Here is a 13556-nt window from a genome sequence, read left to right as displayed (position 1 = left end):
TAAACCATGCTGCTAAGTGCTACATTTCTTGAACATCTCTGGAGATGATGACTCCGCTTCCCTGAGCAGCACATCCCCATACCATATCAGCCTTTCAGAGAAGGTGCGTTTCCTAATGTCGAACATGAGATATCAAAAGCCAGAAGCAGTATCTAAATTCAGAAGCTCATTCTTCTGGAAAGAACAACTGTATTCTTCTCCAGATGAGAGTTGGCTGGATGCAATAAAGAACTTGCATCATTATCAGTAGCAATCAGAAGAGGCAGTTACTACACTGGAAGTTAAAATATAAACTCCCTTGACATCATCCAGATTATTACTAGAACTCCTGTGCAATATTTATAGTTTTCTGATGAAAATATTCTAAAGAAAATCATGTAATTATGTTTTAAGTAATGCAGGGAGTCTAGAGTGTAAGGTAAATGTCATTATTTTCAGCAAAGTCCTTCCAAGCTGCAAAGTCTGCACAATATATATTTAAATTTCAAATTATTTCTCTTTTTCAGTTAAATAACCTGCAAGTGCCTGGAAGCCAAGATTTACTTTCAGACAAGTTGTTTCTGATCTTCTAACTTTTGTGCCAATTTCACTAAGTTGCAGATTTTTAGGACTAGAATAACAGGGATTATAATGGAAACACTGACATCCTTGCAGCTACAGATGTATCAGCTACTACTGTAATAATCAGTAGATAATTGCTTTTAGTTGCCATTCAGAGAAGTAAGAGAGAAAAAATTTCATTAAAAGGTATCACAATAATAAAATAACTGTGGCTTTCCCTGAAATTTCTTAATATTTGTTATTTTCAAATTCAGGAATACCTGTCGAAGTGAAAATATTCAGAATTCAAAGCCAGACAGTAATGAGCAGATTAAATAGCCATGAAACACAACCACCACTGTAGCATGCACAGGCCAATGTGCTGAACTAATATTAATTTTGATGTTACAGTTCTGTTCATAAAAAGACCAATACTGAGTGTTTTGAGAGCATCTTCATGTTCAGAAACTTCATATCCAGTATAGGGAAAAAAAGTATAGGGAAAAAAGAAACATTGAAATGATACTAGCATCAAAATCAGTAGATTTTATAGAAATTATGACTTTTTTCTTAAATCAGGAATATGGAATAGGATATAATATAATATAGGAATTGCTGACTGCTCATCATGACAAAATGAACCAGAAGTATCATATTACAGACTGCAATTTTAAAAATATTTCACTACAGTTTAGTCCTTATTACAGTACATTATGTCAGATGAAATGGATCCAGTAAAATACCTATTGTTTATGCAATTACCACTATTTTCATTAGTCAGTCACTGCTCAGCAAGCACATACTCTCCAAAATGTAATATTCTCTTCTGGTATTCTGGGTATTAATTTGAACCACAAAATGATGTCCATTTAAACTGTACAAGGTGATGGTTTTTTTCCACCATGAAAATAGTTCAATATTTTTTACGTAAAAAAATTAATAAGATTCTCCAGTAAGACAAAATCATTAGAGAGTAAATTATAATTCTCTCGCTTCTCACTGCCAGTATTTAACCTAATTTGACCCCTTTAAAGTCTACAGAAGCTGGGACCAAGCAAAAAAAAAAAAAAAAAAGAAATGCACATAAACTATACATGATTTATTTACTGCTTTCCACTCTTTTCACATACTGACACTAGATAGCACACAGAAGTCCAATGCTACTTAAAATAAAAATGGACACATTAGATTAGGGATGCAATTGTGTATTTAGACTCATTATTGTAATATAAAAATATTATCTGTGAGTTTTGTAAAGATACAAGACTTAAAACTCTTAGATTTAAGTTTCAGAGATCTCAAAATCCTTAAAAATAACAGCTGTTCCTATTATTAATCTCTCTTCCTACCTCAAAACAAAACAAAGGAAAATTCCCCATTTCTTGTCAAATCATTTCTGCTATTTCTGCTTTTTAAAATAGGATATGTTCACAGTTGCTTGAAAATCATTTGCAATGAATTCAAAGTCAGATTAAATCATATCAGGGTTACCGGAATTAAGTAATATTCGTAACAGTGCCAGAAAACTGACTAATTTGTCAATATTCAGTTGGAGCTAGAAGTTACTATGACATTTTGTTCGTTACATAACTATATCTTCAGTCACACTGCACTTAGACTTGAGATCAATTTTCCTCTTTTCATTTTGTGAACACAATGTGCTCTCCGGCATGGTGTCACATAGGTTTTTAAAAGTCTATAATTCCATCATTAACTTTTCAGTTACACAGTCCCTCGTGACTCATTCTTTTATTTTCTTCTTCCCCCCCACCCTCCCTTCATTTTCCCTTCACTTGCTATGCTCTATTAAGTTTCCAACATAGAAGTTAGGTATTTATCTATCTCCAATAGGAGACACTGAAACTGGAAAAGATTTTTCAGAGTTCTTTAAATTATGTACATTATAAACAACCTTAAGAATAAAAAAACAAGGAAATGAGAAAGTGTCTAGCTATTAAATTCAGAATACAGAAGAGTGAATTTCTAACAGAATTCCTTAGAAAATCAACTTTGTTTACATCCTTGTGTGTACTATAGGTGAGCCTTTTAATACATGCAGCTGTAGTATATATGTCTGCATACTATCTGAATAAAATACCCCTCATTTCCACAAAATGGACAGAATAAATTCTAGATTATACAATCCTTTAGAATAAAAATCGACGCATGTATACATGACAGGAACTTTAAGAAGAACAAAGATCTTTCCACTTCAAACACAATTTTCTATAGCATTAGAGAACCATAAGCAACCTTTCATTGCTAACAAAGGAATACAACCAATATGTGCATTTCAGATGAGAGAATGAATGGCCACAGGAGTGCTATTAGGCTTTACTAGACGTGCATTTCATCCTATTTAACTTACCTGGATAGCTAATTTGTAAACTACCTTGAGCAAGACAAACAAAGAATCTGTGAAAAAGCATGAAATATTCCCTCTTCATAAAGTTTATGAAATGCCTCGAGATGAATGGATCCTTTGAGATAGTGCTTATTCAAGTTATCTTCATGAGATAGTTTACTGAAAAAGGAACAAAGTATCTCCTAAAGGCCTTACCTACCTGAGACAACTAGATAAAGGTCCTAATGCTGTCTTTTACTTGATTCATAGATGAAAATGTAGACTGTGGTCCACCAATAACATTGTCCATGAGCTCCTTTCTCACTCATTTCACACCATTAGTGCTGTACCTTTCTCAGAGAAGTAAAAAAAAAATATAGCGCTCACATTCTTTCCTTCTCTGCTTTTCCCAGCAAAATTTGAAACTACTATCCAAATATTTTAAATCAAATTATACTAATGCCGTCCTCACAAGCAATAGTGACTCCTGGAACTTATGTACCCAAAACAGAACTTAATTTTCTTAAGACAATCTAATGTTATTGCTAATCTATTCTCCACTATATTTGAGAAGTGAGAGCCATCAGTCTCTGGTCTAGAAAAAAAAGGAAATATCATTCCCACTTTTAAGAACAGGGAAAAGAAAACCTGGGAACTACAGTCTGGTAAGCCTCGTCTCTGTGTCTGGGTAAATCATACAACAGATCCTCCTGGAACATATGTTACGATATGCAAGACAAAGATGTCACATGAGACAGCCAACATGACCTCAAATGGAGATAATGATTAACTAACCTGATGAAACGGCAACTGATGTCATCTACCTAGACTTGCAAAAGGCTTTTGACATCGTCCTGCACCACACTCTCATCTTTAAATAGGAGAGATACGGATTTGAAGGTTGGACTAATTGATGGATAAAGAATAGGCTCGAAGGTCTCAGCCAGCGTTTTGTAGTCAACAGCTCTATACCCCAAGATACAGAGTCTGATTACAGGATGTGTCCATTAAGCTCTTCTATGGTAGATGTATTGACATTTGATTATGAAACATAGATTTTGCTAAGAAAGTTCAGAAATGTTGTATTTGTACTAGTACACATCACATAAAATATATATGCCCTAACACATATATATTATCCTGGTGTCAACAGGAGAAGAATTCATTTTCTTCAGTGTCTGGTATGATGGTCCAGCTGAAACTTCAGGATAATATATACACACTACATATAAAATCTGAAAACAGAAACGAGAAAGGCAAAGTTTCTTTTATAACACTCAGGATAGATATATAATGTTTAACTTCTAAGAAAAACCATAATTCTTAATATAAGTTAGTCAGTAATTAAAGTTGAGAAATCTATGCACCCTTTTAAAACTGTAGTAGCAGAATGTAGAACGTCTACATAGAAAAAGCATCATTAAGCTCACTGAATTTCTAATTACATCTTTGTTGCAGACCATGCAATCTTTTTGCTAACAGAACATTAGATATTATGAAACATAGTATTTGGTCAAATCATTTGAAGATTATCTATTTTAGTTTATTTACTCTTTTGTTGTAATTGTGCAACAAATATCAGGATTAACTTTTATTGAAGTTGATTCCTAAGAAACTGCATTTACGCGTTTGCATTAATTTAAACCTGTGATCACAGCGCACTAAACAGTGATACTGACTATAAGCTGTCATATATACGGTTTCTGAAAAATATTTGTAAGAGATAGTTTAACTAAAATTGTATGCAAAGTTGCCTTCCCCTCCTTTTCAACTGGTGTGAACAACAATATTTCAGCCAATACTGGTGTGAAAAGAATCAGATATCTAAAACAACTTAAGAGAAAAATGAAATGTCTTATAGTTTAAGTAAAGCTGAAAACAGTATTTTCACCACACTGAGACAGAAAAAGAAACAGCAGTTTCCTTTTATTGTAGTTGCTAACTCAGCTATTCTACAAGTAAAATAAATTAAAACCAGTGCAAGTGTTTCTGTAACATTTGCAATTGAATGGTTAAAATATTTCGCTTTGAAAGTAATGCCTCATTTTTCTCCATTGAAGTACAAATAACACTATTTCATAGAGAAAATTCTAAGCTACAAAACACTTTTTCAGCATAGTCATAACCATTAGATACACATTTTTACCAGCTAAGAAAAAGTGCATTCTATGCTCATAAGAACTCGCATAGCCATCCAGAAGATGGCTTGTCTTTCACACTGCTATCACCACCGCTGAAGTGTAACACTCATTGCTTCACCGTGCTCACACCCACTGTTTGGTAACCATAACTATTCAGCAAGTGCTGATGAATGTCAGTGCAGCCAATATTTTCCCACGTGGAGAAATTCAATAGCACACCTTTGCTTCATATGCACTTCCATGTCAGATACTACTGTGTCACACTGCCCCTCTGCTGCCACCTGTCCCATGGCAGCAACACAGAATGGCCTGGGTTGGAAGTGACCTCAAGGATCATGAATCTCCAACTTCCCATTATGTGCAGGGCCACCAACTTCCACATGTAATAGTAGACCAGGCTGCCCAGGGCCCCATTCAATCTGGCCTTGAACACCTCCAGAGATGGGGCATCCACCACCTCTCTGGGCAGCCTGTTCCAGCACCTCACCACTCTCTCTGTAGAGAACTTCCCCCGACATCCAACCTAAATCTTCCCTCCCTCAATTTAAAACCATTTCCCCTTATCCTGCAGTTATCTACCCTTTCAAAGAGTTGATTCCCCTCCTGTTTGTAGGCTTCCTTTAGGTACTGGAAGGCTGCAATGAGGACACCCCACAGCTTTCTCTTTCCAGGCTGAACAAGCCCAGCTCCTAAGCAGCAGGTAACAGAACATTGGTGGAAAGGTTCAACCACCAACATCTGCCTCTGACATTGTGCATCAACATAATGAAATAGAAGGCACTACTTCTGGAACAGCCCTCTTAATTCCCAAAGGTTAAGAAAAACTGCTTGTAATTGAAAGGGATAATGCAATTGTTATTTGACAGTGGCTACAAATGAAATAGGTATGAACCAATAACATACACAGTACATTATCGCATTTTTGTAACACAGTTAAGTTTTGCACTTCTTCAACAATAAAAAATAAGCAATCTCAAGTTTAATAAAAAACAGGAGTCAAAGTGAATGAAATATCTTATTTTTACAGCCATGGGAACAATTCATAATGTAGCAAATGCAAGTGCAATACGTTATGAGAACAAGACCAACAGGAATAAAATTACTTTATAGTACTAAGATTGTACAAAAATAGAAGTGAATTAAGCTAATTAGGGGAACAACATCAGCCTATACTTCAAATCACATTAACAAAATGATTTGTATGCTGAATTAACATTACAAAGGATGGCGTTTTTTTCCTTCTCTCTCCTAAGAAAGAAGGAGGGCTGCTCCAAAAGTAATGCCTCCTATTTTATTGTGTTGGCCCACAACATCAGAGCTGTATGTCAGTGGTATGGCAGCAGGAGTTGAACCTTCCTCTAGCATTTATGAGAAAGGAAGGAGACCAGTGTAAAAGAAATAGCGCTGCATGCACCAAGGTCATTGTGGAAGCTCTCTGCAATCCAAGAAAGACACATAATGGAGCAGGCTGTCCCCCTGCAGACTATGGACACCATGCAGAGCAGATCTCCACATGCAACCACAGAGCATCCCACAGCACAGTGCTGGATTTGTCCTGAAAGAGGCTAAGCCACTGGAGAGACCATGCAGGAATGGACTCCTGGAGGAAACCACTGCTTGTGGAGAGAACTTCACCCACAGTGGCACAGGCTACTTTGCAGGATCTGCAGCCAAGAGAGAACACATACTGAAGAAGTCCACTTCTGAATCCATACCATGCTGTGCAATACTTCTTGGAAAAGTTCTTAAGTAACTGGTCTGTGGGAAAGAGCTACATTGGATCCAGATTAGTCTGGGAAGGAGTGCACCCATGGGAGGGATGCCATGCTGGAGTGGCAGAAAAGTGTGAGAAGGAAGTAACTTTCCATTAGAATATCAGATGCTATGATTTAACCATACGCGCAACTAAGGAAGATGCAGCTATTTGCTCACAAACGTAGTGGAATGAGGGAAAGAAATGGAAATAAAATAGATCTTATGGATTGAGATAAGAACTATTAACTAAGATAGAAAAAGAAAAGAAAAAACAAAAAGCGATTGCATGTGTGTATAAAGCATATACTCATCACCAACCAACAAACCAACACCTAGCCAATCCCCCAGCAACAGTTAGCTCCTGGTCAACTCCCCACAGCTTTGTGGCATTCCTTGCAATCTCAGGTGATATGGACCAATCCCTTGCCTAATTCAGTCCACTTGTTCTGACACCACCCAATCCCCGTGCTGCCTTGCAATAAAGGAGCTCTAACCTGCAGAGTAGCCTGTCCTGATCGTGGACACCTATCTATTGCAGGAGCAACTGAAACCATAGCTAGGCTGTCATCTTCAGACTTCACAGATTAAACTTAAAACTTTAAGTCAGAAATTCAGCACTGTCTTGATTCTTTGTGTGTTTCATGTTAAAAGTAAGCAAGACTTCTGGACAGTAAAATCAGTTAGTAAAATTACATTCTTAATAATAACTGGAAGATCTTCGATACCCCTACCTCTCTAAACAAAAGACAAAATAAAGAATAAAGGAAGTAGTACAATTTGGGGAATTGGATACCAGGTCATCCAAACTACTTCATTTTTGTTATGAGTCTTTTGATTATAGCAGTTCAACAGTGTTTCTTCAAATCAAAGCTCAGGCATAACTTCCAGCATGATGCTATAGCTCTCTTCAAGAACTTGTCCCAGAAGGCAATAGTAGTAATAGAGAACCATACTAGGCTGTCTGAGCAGTTTCCTAACACTATCCTAGCAGTACTTTATCCCTTTTAAAGTCTCAAATGATACCACATTTTTAAATTAGGACTATGAAGTAATAGTCCAGCACATCTTTGCAGGTACTTCAAGCTGAATGGAAAAAGGCGTCACAAAACCAATGTTTTGTGACACAAACATTATCTGGCTTCTTCTATTTGTTTTGTAGGCATAATAGAAGCAACCTCACACTCATTTCATGTGCATTCAAAGCATCTGCAGAAGTATGAATTCAGTAGTGCCTGGCATAGCTGCTTCACAGTATACATCTTTTAGAACCTGCTCTTGGCATGAATTAAGACACCCAACACTTCATAGACTACACTGATCTACACCTCTGATTTCTGCTCTCCTTGTTATCAATAGTGAGAAATGATGTAGGAAAAAAGAGGGAGTGTGAAAAAGAATGAGGAAGGGGGTCTCTCACCTCCTCATAGCTGGCAACAGTACTTGTTGGGGCATTTCTGAGTTTTCACATTTGGCTGTGGCAGACTTGGGGTGCTTTACAGATTGGTAACAGCATCAAAAGGATCTAGCACTGCGACCAGAGAACTTGCTTGACCTTGATGCTGTAAGAAAAGACATGCTTGGGTCACTTGCCTGAAGCTACTGCAGTACTGCAGAATTAAACTTTGCTGATACAGAAGTTGAAAATAAAATAAGGAATTTTAGTTCACACAACAAGAATCATGTAATGAACTCTAAGACTAAAAAGCAGCACAACATACTTGCAACTAAGTTGCAACTCTATAAAAAAAGTACCTCATGCTAATCTAAAATATCAGCTCTACATGTCTCTACTAATAAGAACACAGTAAAACCTTGCTTTACCTGCCAGGCACATAGATAATACTTCATCAAGAAACATACTGACATATTGCTACTAACACACAGACCAACCTGATGGAGTACTCTAATGACCTGCTCACTCTTTTTTCCCCTACAGATATAGTGGGAGGAAATAGATACAATACTCTCTTGAAATTCTAGAATGCAGTGTTTACCTATATCATTCAGAACACAAATTACCTATCCACATTTGCATTACTGCAGCTAAAGCACAGTAGAAGACAAAAGCATAAACAATTATTGCTTTCCTCCAATTTCTTCTTATTATCTAGAAAATCCTTTAAGAATTCAAAACTGAAATAACAGTTACTTTAGCCTTGTTCTGCTCCCAGAGAAGCAAAAACACTTCTGACAGGTTCTTGACAATACCAAATATTCACAGATAGGCTAATAATTACAAGCAGAAAGAAGAGGCAAACTCACACAACTAGTGAAGGAGATCTCTAGATATACAGCAAACCAGCCCAGGAAGCCAGCTAGGTCCAAGAAACACTCACCTTTCAGTAGCTAGCCCTTATATGAGCCTAGCATAGCTCCACCCTGTGTCCACCTCTTCTGGTCACATAGGCAGCACAGATGTAAACAATTTGTCTGTGCTCCCTGGGCTAGGCACACCCTTTCACCAGGTGCTCAATCATCAGTTCAAGCTGTGACCAAACAGTTCCCTACAGACCTTAATTAATTTAAATATTAAATCTGCAGGCACTAGATGTATAATGCTGAACCAAACATCATGTTTAAACGTTTTCCTGTTCAACCTGAAATTACAGGTTCAGAGACTGTTTTTTAATCTCTCTTTGTCCTCATGAAATATTTTTGTATCTCTTATAGTGTCTCTAGATTAGACTATTATTTTCTCCTTTTTCAGTCACATGAGAGGTTATTGCTTTATCCCATACTGCTTTGTTAATACACTGGAATTTCTGTATTTTGAATAAATACAATGAGACAGATTTGCACATTTATTCAATTTGTATTTTGGAGAACATATTTTAATGTTCTGTAACATCACCATTTTTTCTTCTACTGTAAACATATTGACGTCTTCTGATTGACTTCCATTTTGTAGACATATGTAAATAACTTTATAAAATGGGAAATGTAATATGTTGGATTAGACTTTATTAATATCCTTCAATATTTTTATATCAAAACAATAAACTTGACAAAATATAAGAAATATATGTTCATTATTTCTCTTCTTTTCTCATTATTTTAAACACCCATTCTTGCTGCTCTGCTGCCTTTTGATTTAAACCTTTCTGAATTGTGCAAGCTCAGCAGCCAAGGTGTATACAGCTTGCCTACTACAGCATTTATCCATTCTTTATGAAATTAAATACCAGACCCTCTGCAAGAGGGGAAAAATCAAGTGTAATCTTGAGAAAGGAACATACTTTCTGTTATTTGGATTGCTATTCTCTGATATCTGAGTGTGCAAAAACTGACGGCCATTAATGACACTTCAAAAAGACAGAAAAATTCACAGGACTCAGAAATGAAAGGCTAATAAGTGACCATGACTAAGCCTATCACTGCAGTGCTTTATCAGTTTCAAGATACATCATATTATTCAACTAAAAGCAGCATCAAATGCCTTTAAGAGGAAAATTTCTGCACTGCTATAATTATGTTTTTGGAATATCTCCTTATGCTTTTCCCCTTCGCTTTCCACCTCTTACAGCAGTATATATTTAACATTTCTCCCCTATCTTAGATTTTCCATTTTTTTTTCTTTTAAGGATAAAATCTTACTCCATGGATATTAATATTACTAGGCTTTTATCACCTTGGTTTGCAGGTGACTCCAGACATTCATTAGTTTTACAAGCACTATTCAAAATCAATTACTTAATTTTTTGCAACAAAGATGTGATTAAAATTAAATGTTACATCTGTTTCTTACCTTTTTTGCAGAATAATAAGACATTAAGTGATTCATACCATAGAAAAGCCTGCACTTTTTAAATATCTTTAAATCTTCAATGCTATCTTTGACATTGTGACTAGAGATGTCATTAATATATTCTCTATCTGATCACCTAAGCTAAAAACTACTTCTCAACAGAAGTGCAGAGAATCTCCTGTGTTTCAAACTCATGATCATGCATGTAACTTTCAGTTTCCTTGTTTACTGTAAAGGATACAATAATGAGATACAGATATCTAATATACCTCTAGTTTACCAGAGGAGGGACTCTTTCCATGGCACTACACACTGACTCTCTAATCTTATTTTTAGAGACATTTTTTTTTTGTAAATTGTGTCCCTAAAGCACTGATCACTTTAATAATCATAGGCATTTCATTCTTCTTATCCCCTTCCAAAAATACTTAAAACAGTTAAAAAAAAAAGCTAAAAAAATAAAAAAATAAAAAGGAAAAATATCTGGCAACAGTAGTGTTGTATCAATAAAGTGTCACTCTTAGATGACAAACTAGTTAAAAGCAAAAAAGAAGATCTTATGGCAAAACATATATAAAAAAATTTAAAAAGACAGTAAGATAACTTGTACCTTCCCTATTTCTATTATATCAGACCTGTATATTTCTCTGCCTGGCTTAGCTCCTGCAGAAAGGCAGGAGCTTTTTTATATTCACATATAACCAAAATGTCCTACTGAATCAGAGTTTCAAGTTTTAAGACAGCAAAATTCATCACAGATTGGAGTCAGCTCTTTTTTTTTTTTATACATTTTCACTTTAGTGATGTGTTATTTAGGCATAATATTAACTTAGTGATTTTTGTGCTGGTACAACAGACAAATCTATTATAGAATTTTTGTTTCTATGCTTTGATAAAGAATTTCGCAATAATGACCCGGAATATGTCCTAGCTAGCCATGGTGCTCGTCACCTTTTCAGCAGAAAGTGAAAGCCTTCTTAGCCAGTCCAGCTTATGTGCCACCAAGATAGTGTAATAGACTCACTTGATTAACTCTGCTTGATATTCCTACAGTCACACATCATATTTATACGGAAATTTTGTTCAATATCTGTTGCACTTAATTTATATCTTATTTTTTTCTTTATGTTTTGAATGTTTTAATGACATGATATTTCAAAGGTATGGTTCATTAGATGCTACTGTGTATCTCAGCAAAGAATAAAGTCTGAGATAAATATGTGGTAATTTAGAATTAAGGTATGGAGATTCTCTTTCAAAAGAGTAATAAGTTGAAATTATTCTTCAAGCTGTACTGTATTAAAATGCTAATGAAGTAACAGCTCAGATCAACTGAAATACTAATTTAAATTAGTGAATTAGCTTGTACTCAGTGGTTCTCTTATAACATGGATAGCTGTGAATGTCCTGAGGTATTTGTCTTTATTCTTAGCAAGGAAAAATAAGCAAGCAAAAAAAATTCCATAGGATACAAGTCGTGACTTTCCTTAAATCAGTTAATAATATTTTTGAGTGTGTTCATAACAATAGGTATTGATAATGGCTTTTGATAACAAAACAAAAAAGAAAATAAACAGCAATTGGAGCTGAGTGCAAGGACTTAGAAACACCACAGTTTTGAATTCAGATACAGATAGTGATGTGTTTCTATTAAGATAAGTTGTTTCTAAGTAACAAAGGTATTTGGAAGCTCACTCAGACTTTATTCAAAGACATTTTTTTATCAGTGTTATGTTTTATCGGCTGCATTATCCCAAATAAAATCAGTTTTGAAAATGAAAAAGATCAAATATGGGGAAGTGGAAAACCTATTATCTACTTGATTAGCCTTTATATTTTCTCATGCAACGTTATTTCTATATGCAGCATGTATTTTAGCAATAGAACACGTGGAGTTGTAGCAATAATATTTCTGTGACTTCTAAAAAGATCCCATATATAAACTTAAAATCTTTCAATATTATATTTAAAAGATGGAGAACACTTTCTTTGGTATTGCCCTTGCTGCTGTTCTGATGCTTCTTTTTTTTGTTGTTGTTGTAGACAGCATATATGAGATCAGCATATTTTAAAAGAATTTGATCTGGAGCATATCTGAGTTGCTCAGTGCAGCAATCATATGAAGTCCCTGTGTGACTTCATATGTGTGACTACATGAGCATATGTAAAGCAATGTCAAACCTTTTACAAACAGAAAATGTTGTGGGTGGAAGAGAAATGCAGGAGAGCAGCAAACAATAGAAAGAAGAGCAAGAATCCTCAGGGAAATTGATAAAGACAGAGGTGAAGAAGTTATAGGGAGAAACTAGGCTATCCGATACTTGATTGGATAACAGCAGCATAGACAGAGGGAAAGAGAAATGCGTAACTTAAAGGAACATTAGGAGAATAAAAGATATTGACAAACCTATTTTTTAAATTGTTTTCTCTGCAAAATATTACAGAATACAGAGGAGAGTACTTTTGAGATACATGGCCTCAAGAGACAAGAATTAAATGGAGAACTGGGAGAAATGAATGGGAGCAATATATGGGACTCCTTGGCATGTGATAGGCTGACTGGGAATAAATTTCTTAGACTATTGTTTTAAACTATTCTCAAGGTTTGCCAGGCTCATAAACAAACTTGTTTACTGAAATTCAATGGAGCATGGTAACGTCAGACTGAATATGACAGTATTTCAGCCAGGGGAGGCCAGAGTGGGCCAATGTCACCCATCACTGCCTCTCTAGATGATCAGTAAAGCCATAAGGAAACTGTATAGGGAGCCCCAGGAAGACACGACCCCATCTGAGGGAGGCAGCATCTCCCTGTCTCCTCATGGCAAAGGTTGCGATGCTCCACGGCTGCTTGCATTCTGAGCCTTGGCTCTTTCAATTGAAAGTATTCTGAAAACGTACACTGAAGAGTTACCTAAAAGTATAATCTACCAAGATTTTTGAGGAACTTGACCCACTTATTTACCGAAAAGATGGCAGAGTCAAAATGTTAGTGCAGGAAAACCCAGTTACAAGAACTTTAAGAGTTTTA

General features: G+C 35.7%; 1 long non-coding RNA gene across 2 annotated transcripts; it reads right to left on the bottom strand.

The window, feature by feature from the left end:
- Positions 1–5717: 5717 nt before the first annotated feature.
- Positions 5718–9135, bottom strand: LOC104910304. Of its 2 annotated transcripts, none has more exons than XR_792951.3 (3): positions 9043–9135; positions 8198–8339; positions 5718–6689 (listed from the first exon to the last, which is right to left on the bottom strand). It is a non-coding gene; the product is annotated as an uncharacterized LOC104910304 (long non-coding RNA). The 2 variants fall into 2 exon arrangements; XR_002113721.2 differs by lacking the exon at positions 5718–6689 and adding an exon at positions 6696–6796.
- Between the last annotated feature and the right edge of the window lie 4421 nt (positions 9136–13556).

Source organism: Meleagris gallopavo, chromosome 3, assembly GCF_000146605.3.
Source record: "Meleagris gallopavo isolate NT-WF06-2002-E0010 breed Aviagen turkey brand Nicholas breeding stock chromosome 3, Turkey_5.1, whole genome shotgun sequence".
In the NCBI taxonomy this organism is placed as follows: domain Eukaryota; kingdom Metazoa; phylum Chordata; class Aves; order Galliformes; family Phasianidae; genus Meleagris; species Meleagris gallopavo.
The sequence above is the reverse complement of the archived record's forward strand: the minus strand, read 5'-3'. Positions and strand labels throughout refer to the sequence as shown.